The sequence below is a fragment of the Melanerpes formicivorus genome, unplaced genomic scaffold (assembly GCF_026170545.1).
Source record: "Melanerpes formicivorus ecotype bairdi unplaced genomic scaffold, bMelFor1.0.p_v2 SCAF_11, whole genome shotgun sequence".
NCBI lineage: Eukaryota > Metazoa > Chordata > Aves > Piciformes > Picidae > Melanerpes > Melanerpes formicivorus.
In genome coordinates, this window is record NW_027142363.1 from 68,290 (window position 1) to 89,379 (window position 21,090).

Sequence of the window (21,090 nt, forward strand, 5' to 3'; positions counted from 1 at the left end):
CTATGAATGTAGCTGATCAATTAAAAACCTGCCTCCTTGACTGAGCATGATCCTGAGATTTTCTGCTCTGCAAATCTCAGTGATTTTGTGTGTTGTTTTTTTTTTTTGTTTTTTTTTTTTTTTTACTCAACTGTCAGTATTTCAGGGAAAGTCGTAAGTCTAGCTACACTTTTTTGTAATGTGTTGTCCTGGATAATATTATAATACTTTTAAAGTACGTCTAAAATCCCATATTTTCACTATATTTCTCTTTTGCCTTCTTAAGGGCTAACACCATTCTGATTCTAGTTTTTCAGTGAAGGCTGTCCTGGGAGCATGGAATGGGGTCTAAATGCTAAGCTACTGAGCTTACTTAGTTTCTAGAGAAACAGCCTGTGGTAAATGTGCTGCAATCAGATGTCTAATAAGAATGAGTCCATTGCCTTCATCACCATAGGGAAACTCACTCTCTTTTGTATCTCAGGCTAAGGATCAGATCCATTTCTAGATTGCAGAAACTGAGAGGGAAATGGAAGTGAAGGGAAATTAATATTATATCTACATCATCAAATGATTCCTCTTGAGCTTTTCTTAAGTCCACTCTTCCCCTGTATACGTTATCACTTGGAGGGATTCATGGAGAGGCAGGTTTAGAGTGACCTCCAAAACACTCCTAGGGGTAAGAGTCCAAGCATCCCCACCAGGCGGTTGTTCACATGTGACAAGGAGACCAGACCCCATCTGGTAGAGCACAGGACAGTGCAGTCCAGGTTACCAGCAGGTGTTCTGAGCTCAGCATTGGTTCAGCCTCCTGGAGATGCAGCGGGCTGTAGTTCAAGTTGGATGATATCCAACAGTGTGGGTAGAAAGTGCCCAGGCCCCACACTGCTCTGCTTCCATACATTCCTGGAGCTGTTGTTTGTGTTCCATGGCAGATGGAGCTAGGATTTTCCAACAGATGTTCCATATGAGTAGGAAGTATGTGGGGCAACAAGCAAAAACCCAGTGAATTCTAGCATTTTGGAATAAAGATAGGCCATGTATTAAAACAACTGGAGGCATCCAGGCAAAGAACTAACCACTTAATAAATGATAGAAAAGTGGCATTTTCTTGAAAGCAAGAAGGATGAACTGGAAAACAAAGGAAAAAAAAAAAACCAAACAAGCAAACTACCCAAAAGGAAGGGTGAGCATCACTAATAAATTCTGGCCTAAAATGCTAAGTTAGAGGCATCTATACGTCCTTACTTAGAAGAATACCGAGTCCTAGTCCAACTATTTTCCCTTGAGATCTTAGATTCAACAGATGACTTAAATAGGAGACTGAAGTAACCTATGTGTCTTTGTGTATGCACAGCTCACCATTTGGGTTTGGCCACATAGTTTAAAACTGTGGGCAGGTAACTCAGTCACTAAACTGTAGGGTGAAAGTGTCACAAGCATCCCTATAATATTACAGAAATAGTAAAAACCCTCTTTTTGTACCACCCCATCATATATTCGAGTGTACAGCTACATGTGCATACAGCTACAGGCACTTTTGCTTGAGTTTGAGGCGAAGTTTCCCAAGGCAAGTGACTCAGAGTCAAAATAATGCCTCCAAAGGTCTGTGCCAAGACCCTTCCTTCCCACAAGGCTGCCTTTGATGCCTCTCAGGCTTTCTTTTATAAGATCAAGGTCTTGCAATTGTGTATCTGGCTGTTTTCCTTACAAGTTACCTTCAAAAGTTTTCTTTTGTTTCTATTCGTGTTGATTAAGAAATAACAATTTTCAGATGTAAATTGAGGACGTGCCCAGACTGCTGAAGCAAACACAGAAGGCAAAGCCCTAAAGTCATCCCCATTTGCTGGGATTTACTTTTTTTTCTTTAGAACTGGGCAAGGCAGAAGCCCACATTTTGGGTTTGCTGTAGTTTGAGTCTAACTTGGGCGTGTTGGTTCACTGTACAAAGTATCGATTCAGCCTTGGTCTGAGCATTAGGCAGCATCCTGGACTTCATCACACCCAGCAACAGGCTGGGTCACTGAATGCAGCTCCTGGAAACCTGCTGCAGACAAGCTTGGCCTGAGGAGAGAGGCCAGTTAAATAATTCAACATCTGACAGATGGACTTCTTCAGACACACAAGTTGTCGTTGTCCTATGGACAATGCCTTTCAGAATGGAGGGCGGGCCGGTGAGAAGCAAATACTGGGATTTTCTTCGGCTATTGGATACCGAAAGCAGTTTACCAATTATATTTGCTGTGTAAGTAACGTGAGATTGGAGGAATTTTCTTTTTGAATCTGAAGCTCTCAACACTTCAAAGAGGTTATCACCTGTGACTGACATTAGTGATTAGAAGGGACATACTTGTTTAGCCTTAGAAGCAGAAAGAGCCTGTCAAGACCTTGGGATAATTCAGAGGAAACGAGGAAAAAATAATATAACCAAGAATGAATTTGCTCCAAGCAGTGGTACGTATTATGGAAAATTCTTAGTACCACTGTTCCACACAAATTCCCAGGGCATTTACAAACCCCTGCACTCAGGTATGAGGCATGATAGCAGTTACAAGCTAATGCAGATCAGCTTACATCAGACACCAAAGCCTAGTAACAAGGTGTTGAACTGAATCTTAACAAATCCTATTGGTGTTGTTTGTTTTTAATAAAATACAGATTTGCATAATAGGCTTTTCTCTTCAATGCTAAAAATCATAATAATGGGACAAAGTAGTATGGTTCTGTGACAACATTAAAGTGTGGTGTCAAAAGGAACCTCCTCCTGCCAGCCCTGGCATGCTGTAGTCTCACCGTGAGAGTGGTGGAGCCCTGGAATGGGTTGTCCAGGGAGGTGGTTGGGGCCCCGTCCCTGGAGGTGTTTAAGACCAGGCTGGATGAGGCTCTGGCCAGCCTGCTCTAGTGCGAGGTGTCCCTGCCCATGGCAGGGGGGTTGGAACTAGATGATCCTTGTGGTCCCTTCCAACCCTGACTGATTCTATGATTCTAAGTCCAGGTGGCATCTATGTTGCTCTTTGTGGATGGCTATTTTTGACACAGATTTTCATTATCTGAAACTCTTCATGAATGATACAGTGTCTACATAATGACTATTTATGACTTTCAAATACCTGCAAATTGAGCAGAGGCAATTACATAAACATTCTGGGTATCCTTTTTTATCTTACCAGTAATTAAAGCAAATGCTGGAGTGGGCTAAATTGACCATTTTTTTTCCCCAATAGCATATTTCTTAGATACCCACAGACTTTGAAAATTACATGGCTGTTAAGGATATTTGTGAGAAGGCAACAACCACACTTCATAGAATCGCAGAGCTATTTCAATTGGAAAAGCCCTCCAGGATCATTGAGTCCTACCATCAACTCAAGGCCACCATGGCCACCAAACCATGTCCCAAAGTGCCATCGCCACAGGTTTCTGGAACGCCTCCAGGAATGGGGACTCCACCACCTCCCTGGACAGCCTCTTCCAATCCCTGACCACTCTTGCAGCAATGAAATATTTCCTAAAATCAAATCTAAACCTCCCTGGCACAGTTTCAGGACATTTCCTCTTGTTCTGTCACCTGATACTAGGGATAAGAGACCAACCCCAGCCTCCTTTCAGGGAGCTGTAGAGAACAATAAGCTTTCCCCTCAGCCTCCTCTTGTCCAGACTGAACACCCCAAGCTCCCTCAGCTGCTCCTTGTATGATCCCCTCCAAAACCCTCCCCAGCCTGGTTTCTCTTCTCTAGACACTCTCCAGCCCCGCAATGTCTTCCCTGTGCTCAAGCTGTGGCCTCACCAGGGCTGAGTACAGAGGCACCAGCACTGCCCTACTCCTGCTGCCCACACCTGGGCACTGCTGGCTCACGTTCAGCTGCTTCTCAACCAAAACATCCAGGTCCTTTTCTGACAGACAACTTTCCAGCTGTTGTGTCCCAAACCTTGAAGAGCAATAAACGACTTTGCCTCAGTGTGTTGAAGGAACAGAAGTTTTCACTTATTCCTACGAGTTACTCCTGTGGCTTATTTGGAAAGTCCAAACTCAGATCTTATTTGAACTGTTTCAAATCTTTTCTGCAGTACCTATCATTAATTTACCTCATTGCTTTTTTGCCCACATTCTGTTAATTTTAAGGGGCTGGCTTCAGTATGAACTGTGAAAGATGGTCATCGAGGACCATTAAAGAGATTTAAAGCCCTTAACGTCCAATGCTTTTAAAAACTATTTTATGGTATGGCAATTAAAGGTGATGTGCTAGAGCTTCTCAGTCCAGAGTGACTGCCTAGAGTAGCAGTATCCCAGAGAGAGCATTACAGATACGGCTCAGCAGAAAATCTGCAGCGTGCTATATTTCTCTTTACTTTTCCTTATTCCCTGAGATATACAACTTCCAAAAGATAAAGAAAATAACACAGATTATTGCCATTTTAGAAAAACTCAATGGCCATCCAGAGTGGGCAACTTCAGGACAGGAGCTCCTCAGGAGGGTGAGGTTCTCCCTTCACAGGCATTTTGCAGAGAAAGTGGGTGAAAGCTACAAGCTCAGACAGTCCTGCTAGAGATATCATCATCAATCTTAGTGGCCAAGTATCCTTTCCGACCTGTCTCTCTGGATCAGTTTGTGGTTCTGGTCACTGCACACTGGCTCTGGGAGGGTGGATCGTAGCTGCAACATTTGGGGGATGAGAGAGGATGGAATAGCTTTGACACACTTGGTACCTTGCTCTCATGGTTTTGAGAATTGCTTAGTGCTTGTGCTGTGTAACTCAACACACAGCTTTGATTAAAAGGAATAAAATTCTGAAAGAAAATGTACTCTAGGCAAACCTGCACGTTCAATCCAATTTCAATGGGAAAAGAGGTGATTTCTCGGAAGCCAGAACAGCTGCACCCCTGAGTGTATTTGATGAGCTTCTGTTTAATCAAAGGGGTGGATTAAGAAGAGACTTCACTTGCAGGGAAAGGAAGAAAACAGAAGTGGTTCCTGCTAGTGCTTATCTGGGAAATGCTGTCTCCACTAAGGTACCGCTCTGCCGTGGCCCTTCTTGACTTCTGTGACCAAAGAAAGTGGCACAGAACAGACATAGTGGTAGATCTGAAGATTCTCCATATACTCACTCACATCCACATCTATCAGCTGTCTTTAAACCTGCCTGTATACGGTTATGGGATGAGCATCTGACAAGGTTAACAGATCAAAGCAGACGCAAATGAGTTGTCTTACTGCTAAAGTTCTTTCATACTCTGCCTCCTCACCTCTAGGTTGTAAAGCTTTGTCATGGGTGTAGGTTCCAGCTGTCTTTAATCACCATCCAGAAATGTTGTAGCTATTGCAAAGTGGCCTTAGTTGAGTCCTGAACAAGCACCTCCTTCAGAGATGCTCTTTGTAGGCAAAGTATATGCCTGCCTGGCTGTTTTTTATTTTACTGAAGTGCTTATTATGTATTCATTTTGTGTATCCCTTATCTTTACCTTGCCTTGTGCTGGAAGGCTTTCAAAGACCCTCTCTCTGCAGGATGATCCAATACATCTCACTGAACTGCAGGGTATGTATCTTTGGGTCATCTCATGTGTTGGATAATGCAGGAGTATGGCCTTGTTCTCATAAAAAAGAGAATGTCCTTTCAGAAAGCACTTCACTGATGGGAAAAAAGTGCTGAAACTTCTGTACTGCTGTCTGGGGGAACAGCTGATAACCAGCATGCCTGTCTTGCACCTCCTCTGTGGCTCTCGTGGGATGTCTTGCAAGGCAAAAGCAGAAATCTTGACTTTTGCAGCTGGAGAACACAAGACATTACCTCAGATTCAGATGAAGTGCCAGATGTGAATCATCAGATGACCACATGAGGCCTAGCCTCCTCCCTGCAGCCAAAGATCCCTTGTCAGACGCTGATCTCGTGACACCATGCAGATGAAGCCAAGATTGCATATGGCTGTTGCTCAAACAGGAGACCTCAGAGGTAAGGCCCCACACTGGTTTAGAAGCAGTCACCCAGAATCAGCTGGGAGCAGGTGATAGTTCAAAGGAGCAGATGTGCCATGAGTGATTCCATGTACAGCTCAGTAGAGAATCAAAAGTCTCATCAGGGGTCTGCATTGGAACAGTCTTTACTCCAACCTGTTTGGGGGCTCTGTGTTATCATGGAGAGGTGTCAGGTTGTAATGAAAATCATATTCTTAGAGAATTTGTCTCCTGCTTTTCTGAAAGCATCTAAGCAATTAATGCAGGTAATGCAAATACTTATTTAATTTCCTGAATTTAGATGTCTTTAGGTGTCCTTGACTCACTTCTTCACACAAAGGGTCCTGATACCACTTGAGGTGCCCTAGGCTATCTCTGCTTGGCTCCCATTGCTGGCCCAAATGGTTCTAGGGGCTCAAGACATTGCAGCACACTTCTGGGCAACTCTAAGGCAAACCTGCGGGATGAAGTGGCTGGGGCACTTTTCCAGTACACAGGAATGCTGGGCTCAATGTTGACTCGTCTTTAGGGATGGCAGATAAAGTTCAGCCCCAAATAACCCAAGAATTGAGAAAGAGTCCTCTTGGTGCTTCACAACCCCAGGCAGATCCTGTTGAAGAGCCACTCGGAATGGTTGCTTCATGGTCCCTTCAGAGAAAATGTCAGCAAGAGCAGAGCTGTGAAGCCTTCTGATCAGGGGCTTTGCTTGGAAGAGATTTAAATGTCTCCAATTCTTAGGCTGAAAATCTATTTATTAATTGCTTGTAATAAAACTCACACATGCACACAGTGAGCTCTTTCTTACTCTCTGGGCTAGTGAATTCCTGATTTGTTCATGTACAGTAAACTAAACCAGGATCCAGAGAGAGGGAGAGTTGGGCTGATGGAGTGAGCTGCTCTTTTATATCCCTTATCTGCCATTCTGCAAGCCCCATGCTTCGTGTGCTCAACCCAAAGGTAGGTGATTTTGGTGTCAACACTTGAAGGCTAAGGAAGAGGCTCAGCAAAGTCTATGCTCTCTGAGCAGTTGCTCCATCGGTAGATCTGCAACGGAATTAAGAAACATGAATGGTGTGTTCAGGGGTTGGGTTTCAAGCTCCCGGTATTGTCTTGGTTTCTGGGTTAAGCACAGATCAGAAGTGATCATCGGTTCTTGGTAGAATGTAAATGCAGTGAAGGTGTTTTCTATACTCTGTTTCTTTCCGGTACCTTGAGCTGGCATTTTTCTCATGTTTGCTTCATTTCATAGTAGTTAACTGTCCCAGGTTCACGCTGAAGCAGCATATGTTTTGCAACAAAAATGGCAGAACAGACAAATGCATTTAATGGGAAACAACAGAGACACTGACAGACTTTGTGTCGTGAATGTCAAGCCAAAGAAGTCTTTTAGCATCCAGTACTCAAGATGCTACTATTTGCACAACTATTCCCTAGGCTAATGCTGCCAGAATGGTGACCGTAACAATTGCAGACCTGTACTACAAGTCAGTGGCCTAGGTATGCCAATTCATCTACCAGAATGTCCTCTTGACAAAGGAGGTCTGCATCCTACCTTTCTGAAAAGAACTGCTAATGTGATCAGTTTAATCATCCTACCTGTAGTTAAACATCTCTTGTCAGGGTTCCCTTGAGCAGATCTGTGAACGAGGACTGAATGTTGTGCGAAAGTGAGTGCTCTATGTGTGCAGAGCTAACCAGCCAGCAGCAGAGCAGAGGAGCTGACACTTTCTGTACCTCCCTCCTTGGAGCAAGCCAGACTCTCGTGTTTCAGTGCAAACTCTGATGGCATAACCTTGAGAAATATGCAGGGACTCAGCAAATTGATCAACAGAGTGATATTCTCCTTTTAATATAGCTTTCTCTCCTCCTTGGAAGTAGCAGAGAAGAGACAGTTTGGATTAGTGTTTAATCAGAAGGTTCTCCGACTTGGTCTTGAAATGTCAGCTCTTAATCTCCTTTACCTTGAAAAATGAAGATATTGGGATTTGATGTAATAGCTTTGTCTGAGAGGTGTAGTCCCTCTGTCAACACTCACCTCACAGAGGTTTGCTTATCATCCAGAGGCTGTGCGTTTCCACCACCCCAGCATCAGGCTCCCCTTCATGTCAGCATAGTCAGGAGTTTTCTCTGTGCATTTTGTTCAGCTATAAATACCTGAATTTGCAGCCATTTATTTCAATCTTGGGTATTAAAAAAAAAAAAAGGCTAGAAAAGGCTAGTGATAAAAGACCAGTTGGGCCGTTGTATTCAGGGAGACAGCTTAAGAGTTATGAATGATGTCTGTGCTACAAGTTATCAAATAAAGGTGAATTAAACCCTGTATTTAAAGTTCTATTAAAGAAAAACAACACCCAAGCATTTTCCGCTCTGCCATGGCATCTTCATGCAGAAGGGGTACTGAAGTGCCTGGATTTATGGAGAAGGTGGTCACATAAAGGAGAGATCTGCCAGTCTCTAAGGACTTTCTGTGTGCTTTATGGTGAAAGTGGGGAAGGCAGATGAAAAGGGTGTACTAGGAGGTGATCCTTCACATTGGGAAAGAAAGCAGAGGTTTCATGCATTTGGAATCCAAATACTCGTGCCTAGGGCTGCTCTATTACATGCTCCTATGGCAGTCATTGCTAAATTAATTTCTTAAAGGCTCAACTGCAGTTGTACCTCATTATTCTGTCACAGTTAACATTCAGCCTGGAAAAATGGTAGCAAATACAGCCCACAGAGTATATTTGATGCCATGGATCAGAGCCTGTGCTATAGTGAGTGTCTTGCTAAGAAGGACTCACAAACCAACCCTGTTTCCCATGAGCTCAAGCTGTGCTATAACCTTTGTCAGTAACCGTACTGTGATGGTAACTTCAGCTGTGATGATCTGAAGCAGCTCAAGAGCAAGCATGGTATCCAAAGTCAAGTCACTGAAATCAGAGAGTCACAGGCTATGTTCAGAGTGCAGGTGGCTTTGTAGGCACCTAGCGTGGCCACAGTCCCTTACACATCTGTGCTGGAAGGCTACCAGGGTTCCCTCTGCACTTTGCTTTCTTCTGAGGGAACCGGATTAAAACTGGAAATAAACTGCACAGTATTTTGCCCAGTTAGACCTTCTGGGATGGAAAGCGCCTGCAGATCTCTCTAATGCTTTCAGCAGATCTCGTGACTGACTTTGTGGCTACGGTGATAGAAGGCCAAGGTTGAAAAAACGACATGAAATTAATATGCGTAATGTAGATGAGTGCTTTGCATAATCCTTGCTAGCAAACAACACCTGCACCTTACTTCCTATGGTATGACAAAAAATGTGTTTCAAAATTGAGTCCTCTTGATGTTTTGTCTCTGTCCTTTACACTAAGGTAAACAGTTTTAAAATTATTTCGGGTCAGAGCACTTGGTATTTTTCTCCACATGCTGATAGCAACAATGGCTTCAGACCCCACACCTAATTATTCTGGAGGTCATTAATCCTAGATAAAAATGTGAAATGGTTAAGAAGCACATCCCTGCTTACACTTAGCACAGGTGAGGTGGGGTGGGGAGAGCATCTGCAGCCTTCTGTATTTGTTTTTGTCCTACCTCTGAGTAACACAAATGACCCGATTTCCTGCAGAGCTCTTTGTACTCACTCTTCAGAGCATCCATTACCTCCTTCTGCCTTTCCCTTTCTGTTGTCAGTCACCAATATCACAGCAGTGAAGAGAGATTGTGTGAACACAACAACAGTTAGCACCTACTGCCACAAACAGAAACCATGGTGAATTCAACCAAACCATGGAGAATAGAGGATGGCTTAGGAGACACACAGAGTCCTGCTGCAGGGAGGAGCACAAGGTGTCCAGAGACCCAAGACAGTAGATTAAGAAGTTAAAACTGGATGATCAGTCAGAGTTATGCAAAATACTCCACCATGGGAACCTAGTTGAAGCTATACTGTAGTTACCATCCACCCTCCCAGAGTGAGTGTTCAGTGACCACAACAACAGACAGCTCCAGTGGACTATAAAAGAATTGGATGGAATGCCTTTGTGATGGCAGTGACAAGATGAGATGAAACGCACTTGGAGGGTTTGATCTGTTAGGTGTCATGCAAGGGAAGAAAGCCGCAAGTGCTTTGTGCCTCCTTTAATTTCAGTTAGCTTACAGATGTGGGTTGTGAGCTCCCAAAGCCAGATCTCATAGTACTTGAGAGGAGCAGCACCACCTTTACAGTGAGACTGCCATCACCGATGTAGGAAACCTCTTAAAGTGAGCTCCAGATTGAACACAAAACCAGAGATAACTGATTGCTTACAAGACAGCAGCCTTGAGAAATAATGTTCTGTTTGTGTTAGATACTTTTATGCTAGCAGGGGAAGTCCTTGATACCTGGAAGAATTTACAAATCTCCCCGAAATCCTTGAAAGTAAAAGAAGCAGTCTGAGAATATGTACTGCCAGCGTGTCACAAGGTAAGGGGAGAGACTCTGCACCTGCATTTCCTACCTCTGACTCCCTTTTTTAATGGCATAACCTGAAGTATCAGTTTAGAGAAAGGGCACAGTGGGACATCGCAATCAGGACATTGTTCTGCTGAAACTGACAGCAGCAAGAAATCTAAAAAGAGCCTTTTGGGGAAAGCAATTCAGAACATTAATTGGGAAAAGGATTATGTCATTTCAGAATCTCCCTCCACAAAAACCCAACAGTAGAGAAGATAGAGAAACCAGAGTGTAAGATTTTTGAGATTAACATTTCCAGGTGAGGAAATACTTAAGAAAAACACTTCAATAGTTGTTGCCTGAAATGTTTTCAGCTACTTGTGTAGAGCAAAACAGGAATTGGGATTCTGTGAGAGGCTGTAGGCCCCAGTGCTCACAGAGCCTCTTTGTAATGAGACTGCTGAACGTTCTGCTTGCAATGCCAAGGAAGTTACCGTCAGTATGGAAGGAGGATGTTCAGGATCCCTCTGAAGTGATCAATGAGACTGAATTAGGGAATGGATTGGGAGGAAGAAGCACCTTGGTCTGAAGGTCCAGCCCTAGGACTATTCAGAGCTTGACACTTTTCCTGCTCCTGGTAGTGGGATGTGCCATCCTTCCCCTCACAAAGCCAAGCTGAATGACTCTCATCAGTGGTGCCCTGTCTTGCCACCAGTTCAAAAAGAGTACTTCGTGACTATCAGGAATTAGGATAGGAGATAATGAAGGCCTGGGGTTCTCACAGCAGTACTAAGGCTTTGCATACCATGTGTCTGGCTGGCAGTGAGGTCACTGCTGCCATGTGATGAAGGCCATTAGTCGTGATTTAGGCGTATTCCTCCAGCCCTGCTCACTCTGTGCTACACATCGTCTGGCTCGTGTTTTACTGAAGCCTCCACTGCTTGCCAGAAACGTCAAATCCCTTTCCTCAGACCTGCCTGGAGAGCCTGTGGGATGTGGTTTGCTCAGTCAAAGACTCTGGCTGACTCTGTCCCTTATTCTGAAGGCACCGTGCCCTTTTCCTTCTTCTCTTTTGGAAGTTGCAACAGAATAGCCAGGGAAATTCCTGAGTCTGATAGTGGTCGGTGTGGTGAGTGACTGAGACATTGGAGCGCTAATTAGACCTCCTTACACTGGTTTGTGCTTTGTTCCTGTGAAGTATTTGATATACACCCTAGAAAGGAAGCAAGAAATGGTGTGCAGTAGCTATCATTAGCATTGTGGGTGAGTGAATACTGTTCTGAGACCTGTAGCAGTAAAGTCTTCTTTTCCTGCTAATTGAGGGCCCATTTGAGTCGCTGTTATTAATCCTACTGATTTCTATAGGACCAGAACAGGCTTCTTGTTTTCTCCTCTATTAACTGGAGGCTGCCTTTCTCACCCTGTCCCAGCTGCATGCAGATGCAGCAGTGTGTGGGGAGCACTGAGAGAAAAAATAGGGCCAAGAAGCTGGTTGTGAGTCTCTGGTTCAGAGCTGATAAGCAAATGAATCCAGACCTAGGCAGATACTGATGGCTGCTTTATAACACAGAAAGAAGTGGTCTTTCTCTTGGGCCCACAGCCTCTCTTACCCAGGATCTCTCTGGATCCTTCACCTCACACTGCTGTTCTGGTTCCAAAGTTACTAACTTCCCATTCCAAAGTTGCTAACTTCTCCAGCTCCTGATTGCCCCTGCTGCTTCTGTGCCTTGTGCTGAGGTGCTGCGAAGTGACAGAAAGGAGCTGACAAAAAGGCTGTCATTCGGTCCTTCCCTCTGCTCCCTGGGTGGCACAGTGCACATACGAGGTGCCAGGATGCTTATCCCGGGACGTGTGCGTCAGAAGGTGTAGTGTAAAATGTTTGACCCTGGCTTCCATTTCCCACCATCTCTCATATCCAGATGTTTTTAGCAGAGGAGGAGTGACAGCAGAACGTTCTGTGTGAGATTAAGTGCCAGAGTTTCTGTGCCTGTGGAGTAGAAGTTTGGGTGCAGCAGGGAAACACCACAGAATTCCTCTCTATGTACATGCCTGCTGCAGTGGTGGGAACAACAAAGGTTTTAGCTGCTGTGGCTGGACAAGATAAAAAGCAATGAAATCACAACCCCTCCTGTGCCAGAAAACCAGCACCAAAATAACTGCTTTAAGCTCATGCCAACCATATAGCTCACTTCCAATGCAACACAAATATCCTTATGGGCTTGTAAACCCTTGTTTCAACATGGGGGGGTTTATTTATATGTGTGAGTCATGTAACTTGTCCCTGAGCAGGGTGGCTGAAGGAATTGTGATCTTTTCTCTTGCTCTTTGCTAAATCCACGTTCATATGGAACACTTGCTGTTGTTTGAATACATCTATCTACAACCATTTTGGTTTGGGAGCATTTGCTTGAAAATTCCTTTTTTTAGCATTATGCTAAATAGACCTTGATAGCAGGTGGAACCTTTGCCATCTGGCAGGAGAGGCTAATTGTATGATTGTGTTTTAGAATTAGGACATGAGTAAAAATTGCTATTGCCCTGCCATAAGGTGTTTCAAACTGGCAAAAGTATCTCAGATCTGCATTCTGAAACTTCTTATTAATAGGACCTTACTGCAGCCGAGCCTCTGCGCATTAGAAGCTCGTAAGTAGGAGAAGAAAGGTAGTGTAAGAAATTAATATCCTTAAGTAAGCTGTAAGCAGTTACAGGAGGTTCTCCCTGAGCAAATGGACCATACATTTAGAATCACAGAATGTTTGGAGTACATTTGTCAAAGACACTATTGGGTTTTTTGTAAGAAGCTTTTATTAAAAATAAGCAAAATAACCTTGCAGACAGACAGCAAGAGGAGAACTCCCTCTGGACATAGCTTAGCTTTTGGTTTCTCACTTCTCAAGTCCTGTTGCCATCATCACATCCAAGAGACAGAATCCTGCTGCAAGCATTAATGAAAAGCTATGGCAAGAGCAGAGCCTGGCAGTGAGTTGCAGTGATTGCCACCCTTGTTCTGATGAGCACCGTGTCTGCTGCCAGGCATCACTCACCTTCACCCTGTGAGCGCTGTTGGCTCATGGAAGGGTATCAGCTGTGTGGGGTTCTCCTCCAGAGAATCACACAATAACTTAGGATGGAAAAAGCCTCTCTGGAGACTCAAGGCAGGGCCTACACTGAAGTCAGGTACAAACTAGAACACGTAGCTAAGGCCTTCAGCAGGCAAGTCCTGGATGTCTGCAAGAGCCTTTGTAGACATCCTGTTGCAGAATGTAACTGTGAGAGACCTTTCCAACATCTTATCAGAACTGCCCTTGCTGCAACAGATGTCTCTTGGCTCTCACCTTTTTCATTATGCATTTTCTAGAAGACTGTGGCTCTGTCCTTCTTTTTAGCCTCTCATTAGCTGGTTGAAGGCCGTAATAAAATCACACCCTGAGCTTTCTCATCTTAAGACTGAACAAAGACAGTTCCCTGAAACTCTCCTACATGTTTCTATAGCTAGTAATATGACAAATTTCAGGTTTTGGAAAGGTGGTGAAAGGGAGGAAGTCTTAATAGGTTATCTCATGTTGCATAGAATATATGCTCAAGAAATATTAGTTCAGGAAGTAGAAATGGCAACACATCTGGAGAGCAGGTTTAATTTCATGTTTCTTAAAGGTCTGAGACAGGCGGGTTCTTATTTTAAGCACAATTGGCTGCGCATCTCTACTTGAAATAGATTTTCATGCCTCCTGATGTGTTTTTGTCTTCTACTTACAATGCCCTGCAATTTTTAACAGAAAAAGTTTGGAACCAATACAGATAAACAAATGTATAGATGTGGAAGTGAAGTCCTTGAAGTGCTTTTGTGTACGTTCGTGAGATTTTTTGGTAACGGGATGCATGCACTTTCATCTTGAGATGCTGTAACAAAAGCAGCTTCATCAAAGAAGGACCATCAAAGGATACCTGGACAAAAGGGTGAATGTCTGAATTTCTTTGTACCTGGTTATTTATTTTTCCTTATTTCAGACTATCTTGCTCTTTGTTTAACAATCCCACTAGAAGAATGTTTCTGGTAAACAGACAGGAATAGCCATGTGGGACTAGAAAGAAGACGTCTTAGAGCTAAGTCTTTGTTATCTTTGGAGGTAAGCTTTACAGCCACCTTGCTGTCAGTGTGCTCCACGTGGACTCTTCCACGCCCAGCCACAGGCACTGTGCATACCTTGCCTCCCTTTTCGTGTGTGTTCGTGCCCTTTTGTGTGTATTCTGTACCCTGCTCCACTCAGTTATCACAGGCTGTGGCACTCGGCGAGGAGCACAGTAGCTGGTGTACCATCTCTTACACAGCTAGGTACCAGATGCTTCACTACTAGTGGTGAACAGTTTCAAAAGCAGTTGGAATAACAGAAATATAGAGTAAATTAAGTTGGAAGAGACCTCAGGAGGTAATCTAACTCAGTTCTTTGCTCAAAGGATGTCGAATTAAATCAGGTTGCTCATGGACATGTCTAGTCAAGTCTCAAACATCTACAAGGATGGAGATCCCCCAACCTCTCTGGACACCTGTTCCAGTGTTTGACCACTCTTATTGTAAAAGTATTGCTCCAGGTTGTGCCTACTGCCTTTTTCCTAGTGTTGTGCATCCCTGAGAAGAGCCTGGCTGCACTCTCTGTGTGTTCTGATCAGGTATCTGTAGACAGCAATACAGCTCTCTTCAGACCTCAGTTGGTTACTTGGATCTTCCTGCTTGCCCTTCTTGAGGAGAGCTAAGAATTGCTACAAAGATTACTGCTCTGTGATTCCTTGTGCTTAGGAACTGCTCTGTGCCTTAACCCATGGGATCTTACAATCCTCAAAGATCTTTTGCAGGGCATGCAGACTTCTATTAAATAAACCACCCCTGTACATTTGGCTCCACAACCAGTTTGGGTCAACAGATTCCTCAGGGTACCTGTACATGCAAATAGCATAAGCTGCATCTTTAAACTGTTGCTCCTGGGTATCACCCAGTGCTGGTTTCAGACTTTATGTTTCTCACTAGCACACTTTTATGAGGTCCCTGCAGAACCCCTGACAATCTTCCCTTAGTCTTGCCAAAGGAAATGATTTTCTGCCATGTGCAAATTTCCCTGCCTCACCATTTTGGTATTCTCTCTGTGATTTGACATGTATTAAACATTTGGGGTTCTACCATACATTGGTCCTGTCTGTTGCTTGATGTCTTTTAGAAGACTGCTTTTTAAAATCTGGTTTTGATTATTGTTTTGCCAAGGTTAACTGATAGTGAGATAAAGCTCTGTCATCTGTAACTACCCTGATCCTTACTGTTTGAGATCTTTTTTACACCTAGGACAGTTGCTCCCCTGCAGGCCTCCAGTACAGCTGCTCACTTAAACCAGAGGCTGCCTGTGTTAGCTGTTAAAGCCCTTCTGTTTGGAGCACCTGCAGAGTTTTGGGCTAAGTGCCAGCCAGTCCTGGTGAGCTGTTGGTGTTCCATTTGTCAGTTTGCTCCAGCTTCTCTTGCACTTTTGTTTGTGGCCGGCCTTCACTACTTGAAAATTCTGGTCCTGGATTAGTAAGTGTGTAATAATGTTGTGAATTTGAGGGAGGGATTGGTCAAACAATTCTTTCAGTTTATTTCCATTTGTGTCACATCTGGCAGTTATTCTCCATGTTCTGTCTTTGATCTCCTCTCTTTTTCCCTGCACTTTGCAGTGGTGGCTTTGCTATTTTTACCAAATGACTTCTCTTTGGTCAGGTTTCTTTCTTCTGAATGAAGCTGACTGCTCTTGAGTAGATTTCTAACTTTGCTGCTTACACAGCTAGTGCCCTTGCCTGTTGCCTTATGTTTTTATCCTCGAGGATAAAATTTCAAGGTATTTTCATTGTGACAAGAAGAATTTAACTTTAAATAATGTCCTGGGGAAACCCCAACTAATCATTAGCTGTAGCTCAATCCAATAAGGGTGCTTCTATGAGGGTCGTTATACAACGCACCAATGGAAACTGGAAAGGAAATAGCAGGTGAGAGATTTTCCAACATGAAGTGTTTAAAGCAGTAACCCTGAAGTCAGCTTTAACAATGCTACAGACAGAAAAAAAAAAAAAAAAAAAATCAAAATCAAAGTACTTGATTAGTGGCCTTTGAGGTGAAAGATTAATACTGGGGGAGGAAAACCCTAAAGCCATCCCAATCACACACACATAAACCCAGTTTCTGGGTATCTAGATTGCTGCAGGGTACTGAAAGTGGTTATCCAGTTCAGGTTCTGTCAGTCTCTCTGTGAGTGTGTACATCCCGACAGGATCAGCAATGCTGCTTGCATAAGTAGCTCTACAGTGTAGAATGACTTTTCTAAAGATTACTGAGGACTTTTTGTTACTATTGCTCAGAAATCCTCATATATTTGTGATTTTTGAGAGTAAAGCTACCTTGTATTTATTATACCTAGAAGGAAATGCTTCCTCAAACTCAATCCCAGCCCAAGAGAGCTTTTGTTATTACTGGCAACAACAGAAATCTGTAAGGGCTTATCCTACATAACTGACAGGTTTCTCTGCCCTACAGCAATTCTGAGTATTTAATGAGCTAGTTTCTGAGCCAGATGTAAGAAGGAGATGTATTTACAACAACACAACCAAACTTACCAATGGAAGTCTCAAAACCGAAAAGCAATACTTTTCTTCCTCTCCTTATTTTCATCATAATATCATAAATCAGGTTACCTTAATTCTCTTGAAAAGGCCTTTTTAGCTGCAAACCCAAGTGCTTATAACATGAAGGGAGTTCACTCCTCCTGCTGGCCTTTAATTCATCTTGGACTTCTGCCACTGGGTCTCAGAAGAAAAACAAAACTTGATGGAGAAAGCCACTGAATTTGGGGGCATTTCTAAGCTAGAAACAAAAATCTAACATTTTTAATGGATACATGGAAGTGAAAGAGCTTTTGATCATTTTGCTTTCTGAAATGCTGAAGCTTTGCAGCATTCAGCCTCATGAATGAAATTATTTGAACATGTCCAGAACCACAGTCTGCTCCTTGGGAGTTTCCCAGACTGGGTTCCCGGTCAGCCTGCACTGATCCCAGTGAAGCTGCACTGCAGTAGTGAGTGCTGGCCTGTGTGCTACCTGCCAGTTGATGCCCTGAAACAGGAGTGCAAAAGCTACATCATTGCACAGGCAGACAGAATGGATGCTGTTCAGGAAGGAGGAGTGCTCCAGTATTCCTTATGCTGTATCCTCAGCTCTCCTATCCATACAAGACACCACCTGTGCTTGTGAGAAAACAGAGGCTGCGTTTGTAGGCAGCCACTATGCATACTGCATAAAGGGGGAATCTGCTTTGCATGCGGATTCATCTCTTCCCTCTGGAAAATCACATTTACTAACGTTTGTTTTGTCTGAAGCTAGAGCTTGTAGAAATGGAGGTACAGTCAACAAGGGAATCCAGATATAGTTGTTTTTCCTCCAAACAAAATTGGAACGCTCCTGAAAAGCTGTGCTCACTGATTTTTCTTGCTGTTGTTTCAAGAAGGGTACTGAGCACAAGTGTGAGCTAGCTTGCAGAGTTTTCCTCACAGGAAATCATGTTTCAAGTGTGTTTTCAAGTAAGGTTTGTATGTCTGTATGAAGTGACAGTCTTCCTGGTTTTATATCCCTCAGTGAAAAATAAATTACTCCTTTTGAAATAGTAGTAGCTGACATGGAAATATTAAAAGTCACAAATTGAAAGAGAACCTTCATGGGCTATTTTTCTTCCAAAGTAGGAGCTGGGGGAAATCACAGAGTCTGAGCATTTGTTCCAATCAAGAAGCAGCTCAAGCTTCCTGCTAAGGATCCTATTTCTTCTCCTTTACTGGTGGAATGACAGTGCTCCTTTCACAGCCTCTGCAGTCTGATAGAAGTTTGATAGAGCAGGCAGAACAATTGGTCTGTTTTGGGTGACATGATTCGGGTGGCTGAAAAGAATAATGATTAGTAGGGTTTTCATTGTGGAGTTAAGTGAGCAGAAAACACTGCAGCAAGAATTTGTCAAACTAACATAACCACTGGAACCTCATTGTTCTGACTCTGTGACCATCACCTTAATGCCTTATTTATGTATTTATTTGGTGTATTTAATGGCCTAGGTCTGTGGAAAGCTAAAGTGTTTTCAGATGAAACAATCTATTAGCATGTTTTAAATGCCTAATTCAGTACAGCGTTTCAGCCCAACAGCGTGGTGGTCTCATGGTGGTTCCCTGGAGACCTGAAGCAACTGCTTTGTAGTGGAGTAAGAACAGGCAGCTGTGTTTTCTGTGGAGAGAGGAAGAGCGGTGGAGAGCTGAACCCTCCAACGAGAGCACACATGCAGCTATTTCCTGTGTCTGCAAGCACTGGAAGGCCAAACACCTGATTCTCCAGGGAGGCTTTCCAGACTGCAAATTTCCCTCATCAGACATACTATGAGTTTAATAAGTTATGCATTGCTTTTATATTCCGATAGGATGTGCCAAAGCATCTTGGCTTTGTGTATATGGCTCAAAGGGCTGTGTGCATCCCAGCTCCAAGAAGAAAATGTAGGCTCTTAGGTAGTTCTTCATGGAGGTGACCAAAAAAGTAGGGCAGTAGTCTAAAGTTGCTCAGCTTTACTTTTGAGAAGGAATTTCTTAAAGCTCCTTTCCAAAAAGAACTATTTCTGTTTTAATGTTTGCATTTTGTTATTGGAGACAGGCAAAACCAAGATCCCTTCTCTCCAAATGCATTGTCCCCATGTCACTGAATTGCAGGCATCTGTACCATAAACACATTTGCAGCCCTTGTCTTGTGTGACCAAACCCAGAGGCTGGTTCACAGTACTATCCATCTTTTAAGGTGTTGTGGCCATGCCTCCTAAGCAGTAGTTCATCCAGCCTCAGCTTGTGCCCTCTGCCAGAAGGAATTCCTCAGACTCCCAGACACTTCTTGTAAATTGATCAGTTATTCCCCGACTGTAAAGCACTTCGTGTGAAGCGTAAAGAGCAGAGATGCTAAAGCCTCTGAGAAGCTAAAAGGAATCAGCTGACATATCACCTCTTTACTCATTCACCCCGACTAACCCCCATACCTAAGAACTGAAACTGTCACACAAATGGTGGCTAGGAGTTTCTCTGATGATCTGTATATGATGCAGAGAGTTTGAGAGTTCCACATGAACCAGAGATGTGTCTGTGGTTTCACCACTGTTGGACGTCTTTGCATCTTTTCAGTTGTGACATTTGGAATTTAGACGCTGAGGTAGCTTTCACAATGAGAAGTTTGCTGAGGACATTGTTTCAATATGGAATTTACTTCAGCTCCCTCTACTTTACATCCTGTTGACCTATTGCATAAAAGTCTACTAGGTCAGGATGACTCAATGTAATTCTTTACAAACTTGCTAAGAGAAAAAACAAGCCCTTCATGTCACAATTTTCAGACATCTTCAGAGGTCCTGCTGGTTTCCAGAGGTGTGATATGGATAAGAAAGAGAAACCTGCAAGCAGAAGAATTTTTAAGGATGCATTTTTATCCTTTAATGCAAGGATGCGTTTGACTCGTGTCTTGCACATCTGACCCTTAGCCTGCCTGGTCTTTGGAGTGATTAATTGAAGCAATGTTTAATCTAAACCTTGTCTATGCTTATGCCAAATTCTGACTAACACAAACAAAACCAGAAAGAGGGCAAAAGGGGAGGTCTTCAGAACAGCAGGAATGAAGGACTATGGGCCAGGATAGCTTGGCTTGCTGAAGTTCCTTTACAAGAACATTGATACTAGCCAAAGGGAAGCTGACCCTGTAGCTGGCTGTTTGCTTTTTCAACAGAATGGATCGACCTGGACCTACAGAAATGAAGCCCAGACCACAGTCAAATCTGCACCGAGTCCTTCTACCCACTCAGAGTCTGAGCTGCTTCCTATTTAGTAGAACTCATCAGAGAGAACAGGCTATTAAAAATCAAGCCAAAATTAATGCTGGTAAATACGTGATCAGAGCAAGACAGGGTCCCCAGATAAGAGATTAATAATGGCTGAATGGTCTGAACATATTTCCTTTAATTCATGGGAGTATGGCTATAGCATGGGGAAATGCCATTGCTTTCAGATTAAACAAATGGCTCTGTATTGGCTGTTGAAAGCAGCAGATGTTCTGCAAACCAATTATTTCCACAAAGGGACAGTCTTGAAGCTGTTTTGTAAACAGCCCAGCTTAAATTGTAATGCATGCACTTGGAGTTGGCTGCGTGGCAGAAGCTGCTACAGATGGCCCAGGAAGCTGTGCGCAGCAAAGGGCATCTCACTCCTCTTGGAAAGCCTCAAGCAGCACAGTTTGTGTGTTGGAAGAGACATGTCTGAGTGCACTTCCCTGTGCTTGTGTGTGTTGTCTGTGTGCATCTTTCTCACATACATATGAGAGCTTTCCCCTTGGCATATAGTCTCAGGAAAAGAAGTGTTTAAACCCCTTTACATCCCTTTGAAAAACAACCATCCCAGTGAAGAGCAGAACAGATCTCTGGAGAAGGCAGCTCTTTGCTTTTGGATTTGTTTTTCATTTACAAGGGCAAAGATGGCAGAATGTTTTGATGCTCTGCATAGTCTGTGCACCTCTTTTTTATGAAACTGAAAAAACATTGAAGTTACACAGTTTTGACCTTCTGATTTGCTTATTTCAGCAGTCAGTATCATGAACAGTGACATTTTCAGGCGGCACCCTGCTCTTCTAGAACGCATAGGACTCAAAGGTCAAGGTGTGTTTTAAACTGCAGGTATATTTTG